Raw genomic sequence first — 15,383 nt, 5'->3', positions numbered from 1 at the left:
TCGGGTTTTGGTGATATTTAAGTAGACAAGTCAAAATGTCAAACCCCCTCTTATGGTGTAGGGTACCTGGCCTTCTCTGATGTAATCAGAGTTAGATTTGATTCAGTGATTTTATAAAAAACAGCTAGGAAGCACAATTTAGCAATGGGTTGCAGAGAAAAAAAATATGCTGGCAGAAAAATCCAACTGAGTGATTAAACAGCTCTTCATTTTCTGCCTTTATTTTTATGCTAACAAATTTGTTCTCTAAAAAGTGTCCACAAAGCCAAGTCTCTGATTAACACCTTTGTAGGGATGGTTTTTCACCTATAATTAAATTAAACTTGCTTCATTGGAAAGGCAGCAAGATGCATCCTCATTTCAATGTCTACTGAAATAATACAGGTTGACACCAGGAAACATTAATGCCACTGCATCCTTGCTGCTTTCTCATGTAGAAGTCTGTTTAATGTGAAAACAAGGTGATATCTAATTAGCACACAGGTAAGGATTTAAGAAAATCTTTATTTAAGGGTGAAGATGTTTCTCGCAAAATCGTTGCCCCAATGCATCATTGAAATTCAAGCTGGAAAGATGATTTTAATATATCACTTGTACATTTTGTATTGCTCTTCTGGTGTTTTTGTCAATTACCCTTTTAATAATAGGGTAAAGAAAATTAAGTGGATTTTTTAAAGAAAACTATACTGTCAATATACTATTAAAACAAATTAAAATGGTAAAAGTTATTGTACTTTAAGTAAAAATAAAAGAGCAAAAATATCAATCCCAGTTTTGATTACTTAAATTAACAAAAAAAGTGCATATAGCAAAAGATAGTTTCAATCTGCCTACCTCTGGGTTATGGGCCCAGCATGCTTCCATTGCAGTACTCTGCTGCACATGTAAGTGCAAGAGATCCTGAAGCACTCACTCATCATGGGAAAGTACCAATGTGTTTCTTCGTTGGTTGATGGAAGAAACATCTTACAAAAACTCTCCAGATTATTGACTTTTTAAAGTTTTTCTAGGAAACGTTCTAGATGTATGCTTATTAGCCTTTGTCAGTACGCACTTTTTGCAAAGTGTCTCTGTGGCGCAATCGGTTAGTGTGTCTGGCTACTAACCAAAAGGTTGGTGGTTCAATCCCACCCAGGGACGTAATTGACCTTGTTATCAGATTTTGGTGATCTTTAAGTAGACAAGTCAAAATTTCAAACCCCCTGTTATGGTGTTGGGTACCTGGCCTTCTCTGATGTAATCAGAGTTAGATTTGATTCAGTGATTTTATAAAAACAGATAGGAAGCACAATTTAGCAGTGGGTTGCAGAGAAAAAGAAATATGCTGGAAAAAAAATCCAATTGAGTGATTAAACAGCTCTTCATTTTCTGGCTTTATTTTTATGCTAACAAATTTGTTCTCTGAAAAGTGTCCACAAAGCCAAGTCTCTGATTAACACCTTTGTAGGGATGGTTTTTCACCTATTACTAAATTAAACTTGCTTCATTGGAAAGGCAGCAAGATGCATCCTCATTTCAATGTCTACTGAAATAATACAGGTTGACACCAGGAAACATTAACGCCACTGCATCCTTGCTGCTTTCTCATGTGGAAGTCTGTTTAATGTGAAAACAAGGTGATATCTAATTAGCACACAGGTAAGGAATTAAGAAAATCTTTATTTAAGGGTGAAGATGTTTCTCACAAAATCGTTGCCCCAATGCATCATTGAAATTCAAGCTGGAAAGATGATTTTAATATATCACTTGTACATTTTGTATTGCTCTTCTGGTGACAATGTAGTTTGTTTTTGTCAATTACCCTTTTAATAATAGGGTAAAGAAAATTAAGTTGATTTTTTAAAGAAAACTATACTGTCAATATACTATTCAAACAAATTAAAATGGTAAAAGTTATTGTACTTCAAGTAAAAATAAAAGAGCAAAAATATCAATCCCAGTTTTGATTACTTAAATTAACAAAAAAAATGCATATAGCAAAGGATAGTTTCAATCTGCCTACCTCTGGGTTATGGGCCCAGCATGCTTCCATTGCAGTACTCTGCTGCACATGTAAGTGCAAGAGATCCTGAAGCACTCACTCATCATGGGAAAGTACCAATGTGTTTCTTCGTTGGTGGATGGAAGAAACATCTTACAAAAACTCTCCAGATTATTGACTTTTTAAAGTTTTTCTAGGAAACGTTTTAGATGAATGCTTATTAGCCTTTGTCAGTATGTACTTTTGCAAAGTGTCTCTGTGGTGCAATCAGTTAGTGTGTACAGCTATAAACCAAAAGGATGGTTGTTCAATCCCACCCAGGGACGTAATTGACCTTGTTATCAGATTTTGGTGATCTTTAAGTAGACAAGTCAAAATTTCAAATCCCCTCTTATGGTGTAGGGTACCTGGCCTTCTCTGATGTAATCAGAGTTAGATTTGATTCAGTGATTTTATAAAAACAGCTAGGAAGCACAATTTAGCAGTGGGTTGCAGAGAAAAAGAAATATGCTGGCAAAAAAATCCAATTGAGTGATTAAACAGCTCTTCATTTTCTGGCTTTATTTTTATGCTAACAAATTTGTTCTCTGAAAAGTGTCCACAAAGCCAAGTCTCTGATGAACACCTTTGTAAGGATGGTTTTTCACCTATTACTAAATTAAACTTGCTTCATTGGAAAGGCAGCAAGATGCATCCTCATTTCAATGTCTACTGAAATAATACAGGTTGACACCAGGAAACATTAACGCCAATGCATCCTTGCTGCTTTCTCATGTGGAAGTCTGTTTAATGTGAAAACAAGGTGATATCTAATTAGCACACAGGTAAGGAATTAAGAAAATCTTTATTTAAGGGTGAAGATGTTTCTCACAAAATCGTTGCCCCAATGCATCATTGAAATTCAAGCTGGAAAGATGATTTTAATATATCACTTGTACATTTTGTATTGCTCTTCTGGTGACAATGTAGTTTGTTTTTGTCAATTACCATTTTAATAATAGGGTAAAGAAAATTAAGTGGATTTTTGAAAGAAAACAATACTGTCAATATACTATTAAAACAAATTAAAATGGTAAAAGTTATTGTACTTTAAGTAAACATAAAATAGCTAACATATCAATCCCAGTTTTGGATTACTTTAATTAACAAAAAAAATGCATATAGCAGAGGATAGTTTCAATCTGCCTACCTCTGGGTTATGGGCCCAGCATGCTTCCATTGCAGTACTCTGCTGCACATGTAAGTGCAAGAGATCCTGAAGCACTCACTCATCATGGGAAAGTACCAATGTGTTTCTTCGTTGGTTGATGGAAGAAACATCTTACAAAAACTCTCCAGATTATTGACTTTTTAAAGTTTTTCTAGGAAACGTTCTAGATGTATGCTTATTAGCCTTTGTCAGTATATATTTTTTGCAAAGTGTCTCTGTGGCGCAATCGGTTAGTGTGTCCAGCTACTAACCAAAAGGTTGGTGGTTCAATCCCACCCAGGGATGTAATTGAATTTGTTATCAGATTTTGGTGATCTTTAAGTAGACAAGTCAAAATTTCAAACCCCCTCTTATGGTGTAGGGTACCTGGCCTTCTCTAATGTAATCAGAGTTAGATTTGATTCAGTGATTTTATAAAAACAGCTAGGAAGCACAATTTAGCAGTGGGTTGCAGAGAAAAAGAAATATGCTGGCAAAAAAAATCCAATTGAGTGATTAAACAGCTCTTCATTTTCTGGCTTTATTTTTATGCTAACAAATTTGTTCTCTGAAAAGTGTCCACAAAGCCAAGTCTCTGATTAACACCTTTGTAGGGATGGTTTTTCACCTATTACTAAATTAAACTTGCTTCATTGGAAAGGCAGTAAGATGCATCCTCATTTCAATGTCTACTGAAATAATACAGGTTGACACCAGGAAACATTAACGCCACTGCATCCTTGCTGCTTTCTCATGTAGAAGTCTGTTTAATGTGAAAACAAGGTGATATCTAATTAGCACACAGGTAAGGAATTAAGAAAATCTTTATTTAAGGGTGAAGATGTTTCTCACAAAATCGTTGCCCCAATGCATCATTGAAATTCAAGCTGGAAAGATGATTTTAATATATCACTTGTACATTTTGTATTGCTCTTCTGGTGACAATGTAGTTTGTTTTTGTCAATTACCCTTTTAATAATAGGGTAAAGAAAATTAAGTGGATTTTTTAAAGAAAACTATACTGTCAATATACTATTAAAACAAATTAAAATGGTAAAAGTTATTATACTTTAAGTAAAAATAAAAGAGCAAAAATATCAATCCCAGTTTTGATTACTTAAATTAACAAAAAAAATGCATATAGCAAAGGATAGTTTCAATCTGCCTACCTCTGGGTTATGGGCCCAGCATGCTTCCATTGCAGTACTCTGCTGCACATGTAAGTGCAAGAGATCCTGAAGCACTCACTCATCATAGGAAAGTACCAATGTGTTTCTTCGTTGGTTGATGGAAGAAACATCTTACAAAAACTCTCCAGATTATTGACTTTTTAAAGTTTTTCTAGGAAACGTTCTAGATGTATGCTTATTAGACTTTGTCAGTATGTGCTTTTTGCAAAGTGTCTCTGTGGCGCAATCGGTTAGTGTGTTCGGCTACTAACCAAAAGGTTGGTGGTTCAATCCCAACCAGGGACGTAATTGACCTTGTTATCAGATTTTGGTGATCTTTAAGTAGACAAGTCAAAATTTCAAACCCCCTGTTATGCTGTAGGGTACCTGTCCTTCTCTGATGTAGTTAGATTTGACTCAGTGATTTTATAAAAACAGCTAGGAAGCACAATTTAGCAGTGGGTTGCAGAGAAAAAGAAATATGCTGGCAAAAAAAATCCAATTGAGTGATTAAACAGCTCTTCATTTTCTGGCTTTATTTTTATGCTAACAAATTTGTTCTTTGAAAAGTGTCCACAAAGCCAAGTCTCTGATTAACACCTTTGTAGGGATGGTTTTTCACCTATTACTAAATTAAACTTGCTTCATTGGAAAGGCAGCAAGATGCATCCTCAATTCAATGTCTACTGAAATAATACAGGTTGACACCAGGAAACATTAACGCCACTGTATCCTTGCTGCTTTCTCATGTGGAAGTCTGTTTAATGTGAAAACAAGGTGATATCTAATTAGCACACAGGTAAGGAATTAAGAAAATCTTTATTTAAGGGTGAAGATGTTTCTCACAAAATCGTTGCCCCAATGCATCATTGAAATTCAAGCTGGAAAGATGATTTTAATATATCACTTGTACATTTTGTATTGCTCTTCTGGTGACAATGTAGTTTGTTTTTGTCAATTACCATTTTAATAATAGGGTAAAGAAAATTAAGTGGATTTTTGAAAGAAAACAATACTGTCAATATACTATTAAAACAAATTAAAATGGTAAAAGTTATTGTACTTTAAGTAAAAATAAAAGAGCAAAAATATCAATCCCAGTTTTGATTACTTAAATGAACAAAAAAAAATGCATATAGCAAAGGATAGTTTCAATCTGCCTACCGCTGGGTTATGGGCCCAGCATGCTTCCATTGCTGTACTCTGCTGCACATGTAAGTGCAAGAGATCCTGAAGCACTCACTCATCATGGGAAAGTACCAATGTGTTTCTTCGTTGGTTGATGGAAGAAACATTTTACAAAAACTCTCCAGATTATTGACTTTTTAAAGTTTTTCTAGGAAACGTTTTAGATGAATGCTTATTAGCCTTTGTCAGTATGTACTTTTGCAAAGTGTCTTTGTGGCGCAATCAGTTAGTGTGCACGGCTATTGACCAAAAGGTTGGTGGTTCAATCCCACCCAGGGACGTAATTGACCTTGTTATCAAATTTTGGTGATCTTTAAGTAGACAAGTCAAAATTTCAAATCCCCCTGTTCTGGTGTAGGGTACCTGGCCTTCTCTGATGTAATCAGAGTTAGATTTGATTCAGTGATTTTATAAAAACAGCTAGGAAGCACAATTTAGCAGTGGGTTGCAGAGAAAAAGAAATATGCTTGCAAAAAAAATCCAATTGAGTGATTAAACAGCTCTTAATTTTCTGGCTTTATTTTTATGCTAACAAATTTGTTCTCTGAAAAGTGTCCACAAAGCCAAGTCTCTGATTAACACCTTTGTAAGGATGGTTTTTAACCTATTACTAAATTAAACTTGCTTCATTGGAAAGGCAGCAAGATGCATCCTCATTTCAATGTCTACTGAAATAATACAGGTTGACACCAGGAAACATTAACGCCACTGCATCCTTGCTGCTTTCTCATGTGGAAGTCTGTTTAATGTGAAAACAAGGTGATATCTAATTAGCACACAGGTAAGGAATTAAGAAAATCTTTATTTAAGGGTGAAAATTAGAGATGAGCGGGTTCGGTTTCTCTGAATCCGAACCCGCCAGAACTTCATGTTTTTTTTCACGAGTCCGAGCGACTCGGATCTTCCCGCCTTGCTCGGTTAACCCGAGCGCGCCCGAACGTCATCATGACGCTGTCGGATTCTCGCGAGGCTCGGATTCTATCGCGAGACTCGGATTCTATATAAGGAGCCGCGCGTCGCCGCCATTTTCACACGTGCATTGAGATTGATAGGGAGAGGACGTGGCTGGCGTCCTCTCCGGTTAGACACTTGATTTACTAATTTTGGGGAGCATTAGGAGTACTCAGTAGTGTACAGTGCAGAGTTTTGCTGATAGTGACCAGTGACCACCACTTTTATTTATAATCCGTTCTCTGCCTGAAAAAAGCGATACACAGCACACAGTGACTCAGTCACATACATACCATATCTGTGTGCACTGCTCAGGCTCAGGCCAGTGTGCTGCATCATCTATATATATTATATATCTGTCTGACTGCTCAGCTCACACAGCTTATAATTGTGGGGGAGACTGGGGAGCACTACTGCAGTGCCAGTTATAGGTTATAGCAGGAGCCAGGAGTACATAATATTATATTAAAATTAAACAGTGCACACTTTTGCTGCAGGAGTGCCACTGCCAGTGTGACTAGTGACCAGTGACCTGACCACCAGTATATAATATTAGTAGTATACTATCTCTTTATCAACCAGTCTATATTAGCAGCAGACACAGTACAGTGCGGTAGTTCACGGCTGTGGCTACCTCTGTGTCGGCACTCGGCAGCCCGTCCATAATTGTATATACCAGTGACCTAACCGTGGTTTTTTTTTCTTTCTTTATACATACATACTAGTTACGAGTATACTATCTCTTTATCAACCAGTCTATATATTAGCAGCAGACACAGTACAGTGCGGTAGTTCACGGCTGTGGCTACCTCTGTGTCGGCACTCGGCAGCCCGTCCATAATTGTATATACCAGTGACCTAACCGTGGTTTTTTTTTCTTTCTTTATACATACATACTAGTTACGAGTATACTATCTCTTTATCAACCAGTCTATATATTAGCAGCAGACACAGTACAGTGCGGTAGTTCACGGCTGTGGCTACCTCTGTGTCGGCACTCGGCAGCCCGTCCATAATTGTATATACCAGTGACCTAACCGTGGTTTTTTTTTCTTTCTTTATACATACATACTAGTTACGAGTATACTATCTCTTTATCAACCAGTCTATATATTAGCAGCAGACACAGTACAGTGCGGTAGTTCACGGCTGTGGCTACCTCTGTGTCGGCACTCGGCAGCCCGTCCATAATTGTATATACCAGTGACCTAACCGTGGTTTTTTTTTCTTTCTTTATACATACATACTAGTTACGAGTATACTATCTCTTTATCAACCAGTCTATATATTAGCAGCAGACACAGTACAGTGCGGTAGTTCACGGCTGTGGCTACCTCTGTGTCGGCACTCGGCAGCCCGTCCATAATTGTATATACCAGTGACCTAACCGTGGTTTTTTTTTCTTTCTTTATACATACATACTAGTTACGAGTATACTATCTCTTTATCAACCAGTCTATATATTAGCAGCAGACACAGTACAGTGCGGTAGTTCACGGCTGTGGCTACCTCTGTGTCGGCACTCGGCAGCCCGTCCATAATTGTATATACCACCTAACCGTGGTTTTTTTTTCTTTCTTTATACATACATACTAGTTACGAGTATACTATCTCTTTATCAACCAGTCTATATATTAGCAGCAGACACAGTACAGTGCGGTAGTTCACGGCTGTGGCTACCTCTGAGTCGGCACTCCGCAGCCCGTCCATAATTGTATATACCAGTGACCTAACCGTGGTTTTTTTTTCTTTCTTTATACATACATACTAGTTACGAGTATACTATCTCTTTATCAACCAGTCTATATATTAGCAGCAGACACAGTACAGTGCGGTAGTTCACGGCTGTGGCTACCTCTGTGTCGGCACTCGGCAGCCCGTCCATAATTGTATATACCAGTGACCTAACCGTGGTTTTTTTTTTTTTCTTTATACATACATACTAGTTACGAGTATACTATCTCTTTATCAACCAGTCTATATATTAGCAGCAGACACAGTACAGTGCGGTAGTTCACGGCTGTGGCTACCTCTGTGTCGGCACTCGGCAGCCCGTCCATAATTGTATATACCACCTAACCGTGGTTTTTTTTTCTTTCTTTATACATACATACTAGTTACGAGTATACTATCTCTTTATCAACCAGTCTATATATTAGCAGCAGACACAGTACAGTGCGGTAGTTCACGGCTGTGGCTACCTCTGTGTCGGCACTCGGCAGCCCATCCATAATTGTATACTAGTATCCAATCCATCCATCTCCATTGTTTACCTGAGGTGCCTTTTAGTTGTGCCTATTAAAATATGGAGAACAAAAATGCCACTCCTAGATGGGCCCGGTGTTTGTGTCGGCCACTAGGGTCGCTAATCTTACTCACACAGCTACCTCATTGCGCCTTTTTTTTTTTCTTTGCGTCATGTGCTGTTTGGGGAGGGTTTTTTGGAAGGGACATCCTGCGTGACACTGCAGTGCCACTCCTAGATGGGCCCGGTGTTTGTGTCGGCCACTAGGGTCGCTTATCTTACTCACACAGCGACCTCGGTGCAAATTTTAGGACTAAAAATAATATTGTGAGGTGTGAGGTATTCAGAATAGACTGAAAATGAGTGTAAATTATGGTTTTTGAGGTTAATAATACTTTGGGATCAAAATGACCCCCAAATTCTATGATTTAAGCTGTTTTTTAGTGTTTTTGGAAAAAAACACCCGAATCCAAAACACACCCGAATCCGACAAAAATAATTCGGTGAGGTTTTGCCAAAACGCGTTCGAACCCAAAACACGGCCGCGGAACCGAACCCAAAACCAAAACACAAAACCCGAAAAATTTCAGGCGCTCATCTCTAGTGAAAATGTTTCTCACAAAATCGTTGCCCCAATGCATCATTGAAATTCAAGCTGGAAAGATGATTTTAATATATCACTTGTACATTTTGTATTGCTCTTCTGGTGACAATGTAGTTTGTTTTTGTCAGTTACCCTTTTAATAATAGGGTAAAGAAAATTAAGTGGATTTTTTAAAGAAAACTATACTGTCAATATACTATTCAAACAAATTAAAATGGTAAAAGTTATTGTACTTCAAGTAAAAATAAAAGAGCAAAAATATCAATCCCAGTTTTGATTACTTAAATTAACAAAAAAAAATGCATATAGCAAAGGATAGTTTCAATCTGCCTACCTCTGGGTTATGGGCCCAGCATGCTTCCATTGCAGTACTCTGCTGCACATGTAAGTGCAAGAGATCCTGAAGCACTCACTCATCATGGGAAAGTACCAATGTGTTTCTTCGTTGGTTGATGGAAGAAACATTTTACAAAAACTCTCCAGATTATTGACTTTTTAAAGTTTTTCTAGGAAACGTTCTAGATGTATGCTTATTAGCCTTTGTCAGTATGTACTTTTTGGGAAGTGTCTCTGTGGCGCAATCGGTTAGTGTGTCCGGCTACTAACCAAAAGGTTGGTGGTTCAATCCCAACCAGGGACGTAATTGACCTTGTTATCAGATTTTGGTGATCTTTAAGTAGACAAGTCAAAATTTCAAACCCCCTGTTATGGTGTAGGGTACCTGGCCTTCTCTGATGTAATAAGAGTTAGATTTGATTCAGTGATTTTATAAAAACAGCTAGGAAGCACAATTTAGCAGTGGGTTGCAGAGAAAAAGAAATATGCTGGCAAAAAAAATCCAATTGAGTGATTAAACAGCTCTTCATTTTCTGGCTTTATTTTTATGCTAACAATTTTGTTCTTTGAAAAGTGTCCACAAAGCCAAGTCTCTGATTAACACCTTTGTAGGGATGGTTTTTCACCTATTACTAAATTAAACTTGCTTCATTGGAAAGGCAGCAAGATGCATCCTCAATTCAATGTCTACTGAAATAATACAGGTTGACACCAGGAAACATTAACACCACTGTATCCTTGCTGCTTTCTCATGTGGAAGTCTGTTTAATGTGAAAACAAGGTGATATCTAATTAGCACACAGGTAAGGAATTAAGAAAATCTTTATTTAAGGGTGAAGATGTTTCTCACAAAATCGTTGCCCCAATGCATCATTGAAATTCAAGCTGGAAAGATGATTTTAATATATCACTTGTACATTTTGTATTGCTCTTCTGGTGACAATGTAGTTTGTGTTTGTCAATTACCATTTTAATAATAGGGTAAAGAAAATTAAGTGGATTTTTGAAAGAAAACAATACTGTCAATATACTATTAAAACAAATTAAAATGGTAAAAGTTATTGTACTTTAAGTAAAAATAAAAGAGCCAAAATATCAATCCCAGTTTTGGATTACTTTAATTAACAAAAAAAAATGCATATAGCAGAGGATAGTTTCAATCTGCCTACCGCTGGGTTATGGGCCCAGCATGCTTCCATTGCTGTACTCTGCTGCACATGTAAGTACAAGAGATCCTGAAGCACTCACTCATCATGGGAAAGTACCAATGTGTTTCTTCGTTGGTTGATGGAAGAAACATTTTACAAAAACTCTCCAGATTATTGACTTTTTAAAGTTTTTCTAGGAAACGTTTTAGATGAATGCTTATTAGCCTTTGTCAGTATGTACTTTTGCAAAGTGTCTTTGTGGCGCAATCAGTTAGTGTGCACGGCTGTTAACCAAAAGGTTGGTGGTTTAATCCCACCCAGGGATGTAATTGACATTGTTATCAGATTTTGGTGATCTTTAAGTAGACAAGTCAAAATTTCAAATCCCCCTGTTCTGGTGTAGGGTACCTGGCCTTCTCTGATGTAATCAGAGTTAGATTTGATTCAGTGATTTTATAAAAACAGCTAGGAAGCACAATTTAGCAGTGGGTTGCAGAGAAAAAGAAATATGCTGTCAAAAAAAATCCAATTGAGTGATTAAACAGCTCTTAATTTTCTGGCTTTATTTTTATGCTAACAAATTTGTTCTCTGAAAAGTGTCCACAAAGCCAAGTCTCTGATTAACACCTTTGTAAGGATGGTTTTTAACCTATTACTAAATTAAACTTGCTTCATTGGAAAGGCAGCAAGATGCATCCTCATTTCAATGTCTACTGAAATAATACAGGTTGACACCAGGAAACATTAACGCCACTGCATCCTTGCTGCTTTCTCATGTGGAAGTCTGTTTAATGTGAAAACAAGGTGATATATAATTAGCACACAGGTAAGGAATTAAGAAAATCTTTATTTAAGGGTGAAAATGTTTCTCACAAAATCGTTGCCCCAATGCATCATTGAAATTCAAGCTGGAAAGATGATTTTAATATATCACTTGTACATTTTGTATTGCTCTTCTGGTGACAATGTAGTTTGTTTTTGTCAATTACCATTTTAATAATAGGGTAAAGAAAATTAAGTGGATTTTTGAAAGAAAACAATACTGTCAATATACTATTAAAACAAATTAAAATGGTAAAAGTTATTGTACTTTAAGTAAAAATAAAAGAGCCAAAATATCAATCCCAGTTTTGGATTACTTTAATTAACAAAAAAAAATACATATAGCAGAGGATAGTTTCAATCTGCCTACCGCTGGGTTATGGGCCCAGCATGCTTCTATTGCTGTACTCTGCTGCACATGTAAGTGCAAGAGATCCTGAAGCACTCACTCATCATGGGAAAGTACCAATGTGTTTCTTTGTTGGTTGATGGAAGAAACATCTTACAAAAACTCTCCAGATTATAGACTTTTTAAAGTTTTTCTAGGAAACGTTCTAGATGTATGCTTATTAGCCTTTGTCAGTATGTTATTTTTGCAACGTGTCTCTGTGGCGCAATCGGTTAGTGTGTCCGGCTATTAACCAAAAGGTTGATGGTTCAATCCCACCCAGGGACGTAATTGACCTTGTTATCAGATTTTGGTGATCTTTAAGTAGACAAGTCAAAATTTCAAACCCCCTGTTATGGTGTAGGGTACCTGGCCTTCTCTGATGTAATCAGAGTTAGATTTGATTCACTGATTTTATAAAAACAGCTAGGCTGCACAATTTTGCAGTGGGTTGCAGAGAAAAAGAAATATGCTGGCAAAAAAAATCCAATTAAGTGATTAAACAGCTCTTCATTTTCTGGCTTTATTTTTATGCTAACAAATTTGTTCTCTGAAAAGTGTCCACAAAGCCAAGTCTCTGATTAACACCTTTGTAGGGATGGTTTTTCACCTATTACTAAATTAAACTTGCTTCATTGGAAAGGCAGCAAGATGCATCCTCATTTCAATGTCTACTGAAATAATACAGGTTGACACCAGGAAACATTAACGCCACTGCATCCTTGCTGCTTTCTCATGTGGAAGTCTGTTTAATGTGAAAACAAGGTGATATCTAATTAGCACACAGGTAAGGAATTAAGAAAATCTTTATTTAAGGGTGAAAATGTTTCTCACAAAATCGTTGCCCCAATGCATCATTGAAATTCAAGCTGGAAAGATGATTTTAATATATCACTTGTACATTTTGTATTGCTCTTCTGGTGACAATGTAGTTTGTTTTTGTCAATTACCATTTTAATAATAGGGTAAAGAAAATTAAGTGGATTTTTGAAAGAAAACAATACTGTCAATATACTATTAAAACAAATTAAAATGGTAAAAGTTATTGTACTGTAAGTAAAAATAAAAGAGCCAACATATCAATCCCAGTTTTGGATTACTTTAATTAACAAAAAAAAATGCATATAGCAGAGGATAGTTTCAATCTGCCTACCTCTGGGTTATGTGCCCAGCATGCTTCCATTGCTGTACTCTGCTGCACATGTAAGTGCAATAGATCCTGAAGCACTCACTCATCATGGGAAAGTACCAATGTGTTTCTTCGTTGGTTGATGGAAGAAACATCTTACAAAAACTCTCCAGATTATTGACTTTTTAAAGTTTTTCTAGGAAACGTTTTAGATGAATGCTTATTAGCCTTTGTCAGTATGTACTTTTGCAAAGTGTCTCTGTGGCGCAATCAGTTAGTGTGTATGGCTATAAACCAAAAGGTTGGTGGTTCAATCCCACCCAGGGAAGTAATTGACCTTGTTATCAGATTTTGGTGATCTTTAAGTAGACAAGTCAAAATTTCAACCCCCCTCTTATGGTGTAGGGTACCTGGCCTTCTCTGATGTAATCAGAGTTAGATTTGATTCAGTGATTTTATAAAAACAGCTAGGAAGCACAATTTAGCAGTGGGTTACAGAGAAAAAGAAATATGCTGGCAAAAAAATCCAATTGAGTGATTAAACAGCTCTTCATTTTCTGGCTTTATTTTTATGCTAACAAATTTGTTCTCTGAAAAGTGTCCACAAAGCCAAGTCTCTGATTAACACCTTTGTAAGGATGGTTTTTCACCTATTACTAAATTAAACTTGCTTCATTGGAAAGGCAGCAAGATGCATCCTCTTTTTAATGTCTACTGAAATAATACAGGTTGACACCAGGAAACATTAACGCCACGTGGAAGTCTGTTTAATGTGAAAACAAGGTGATATCTAATTAGCACACAGGTAAGGAATTAAGAAAATCTTTATTTAAGGGTGAAAATGTTTCTCACAAAATCGTTGCCCCAATGCATCATTGAAATTCAAGCTGGAAAGATGATTTTAATATATCACTTGTACATTTTGTATTGCTCTTCTGGTGACAATGTAGTTTGTTTTTGTCAATTACCATTTTAATAATAGGGTAAAGAAAATTAAGTGGATTTTTAAAAGAAAACAATACTTTCAATATACTATTAAAACAAATTAAAATGGTAAAAGTTATTGTACTTTAATGAAAAATAAAAGAGCAAAAATATCAATCCCAGTTTTGGATTACTTTAATTAACAAAAAAAATGCATATAGCAGAGGATAGTTTTAATCTGCCTACCTCTGGGTTATGGGCCCAGCATGCTTCCATTGCAGTACTCTGCTGCACATGTAAGTGCAAGAGATCCTGAAGCACTCACTCATCATGGGAAAGTACCAATGTGTTTCTTCGTTGGTGGATGGAAGAAACATCTTACAAAAACTCTCCAGATTATTGACTTTTTAAAGTTTTTCTAGGAAACGTTTTAGATGAATGCTTATTAGCCTTTGTCAGTATGTACTTTTGCAAAGTGTCTCTGTGGCGCAATCAGTTAGTGTGTACGGCTATAAACCAAAAGGTTGGTGGTTCAATCCCACCCAGGGACGTAATTGACCTTGTTATCAGATTTTGGTGATCTTTAAGTAGACAAGTCAAAATTTCAAATCCCCTCTTATGGTGTAGGGTACCTGGCCTTCTCTGATGTAATCAGAGTTAGATTTGATTCAGTGATTTTATAAAAACAGCTAGGAAGCACAATTTAGCAGTGGGTTGCAGAGAAAAAGAAATATGCTGGCAAAAAAATCCAATTGAGTGATTAAACAGCTCTTCATTTTCTGGCTTTATTTTTATGCTAACAAATATGTTCTCTGAAAAGTGTCCACAAAGCCAAGTCTCTGATGAACACCTTTGTAAGGATGGTTTTTCACCTATTACTAAATTAAACTTGCTTCATTGGAAAGGCAGCAAGATGCATCCTCATTTCAATGTCTACTGAAATAATACAGGTTGACACCAGGAAACATTAACGCCACTGCATCCTTGCTGCTTTCTCATGTAGAAGTCTGTTTAATGTGAAAACAAGGTGATATCTAATTAGCACACAGGTAAGGAATTAAGAAAATCTTTATTTAAGGGTGAAGATGTTTCTCACAAAATCGTTGCCCCAATGCATCATTGAAATTCAAGCTGGAAAGATGATTTTAATATATCACTTGTACATTTTGTATTGCTCTTCTGGTGACAATGTAGTTTGTTTTTGTCAATTACCATTTTAATAATAGGGTAAAGAAAATTAAGTGGATTTTTGAAAGAAAACAATACTGTCAATATACTATTAAAACAAATTAAAATGGTAAAAGTTATT

General features: G+C 36.4%; 1 non-coding gene across 1 annotated transcript; it reads left to right on the top strand.

Moving 5' to 3' along the window:
• Window positions 1–1,066: 1,066 nt before the first annotated feature.
• Window positions 1,067–1,140, top strand: TRNAS-ACU (transfer RNA serine (anticodon ACU)). The gene has a single exon. It is a non-coding gene; the product is annotated as a tRNA-Ser (tRNA).
• The last annotated feature ends 14,243 nt before the right edge of the window (window positions 1,141–15,383 follow it).

This window comes from Pseudophryne corroboree, chromosome 8, assembly GCF_028390025.1.
Source record: "Pseudophryne corroboree isolate aPseCor3 chromosome 8, aPseCor3.hap2, whole genome shotgun sequence".
Lineage (NCBI taxonomy): Eukaryota > Metazoa > Chordata > Amphibia > Anura > Myobatrachidae > Pseudophryne > Pseudophryne corroboree.
This window is presented reverse-complemented; position numbering and strand designations above follow the sequence as displayed.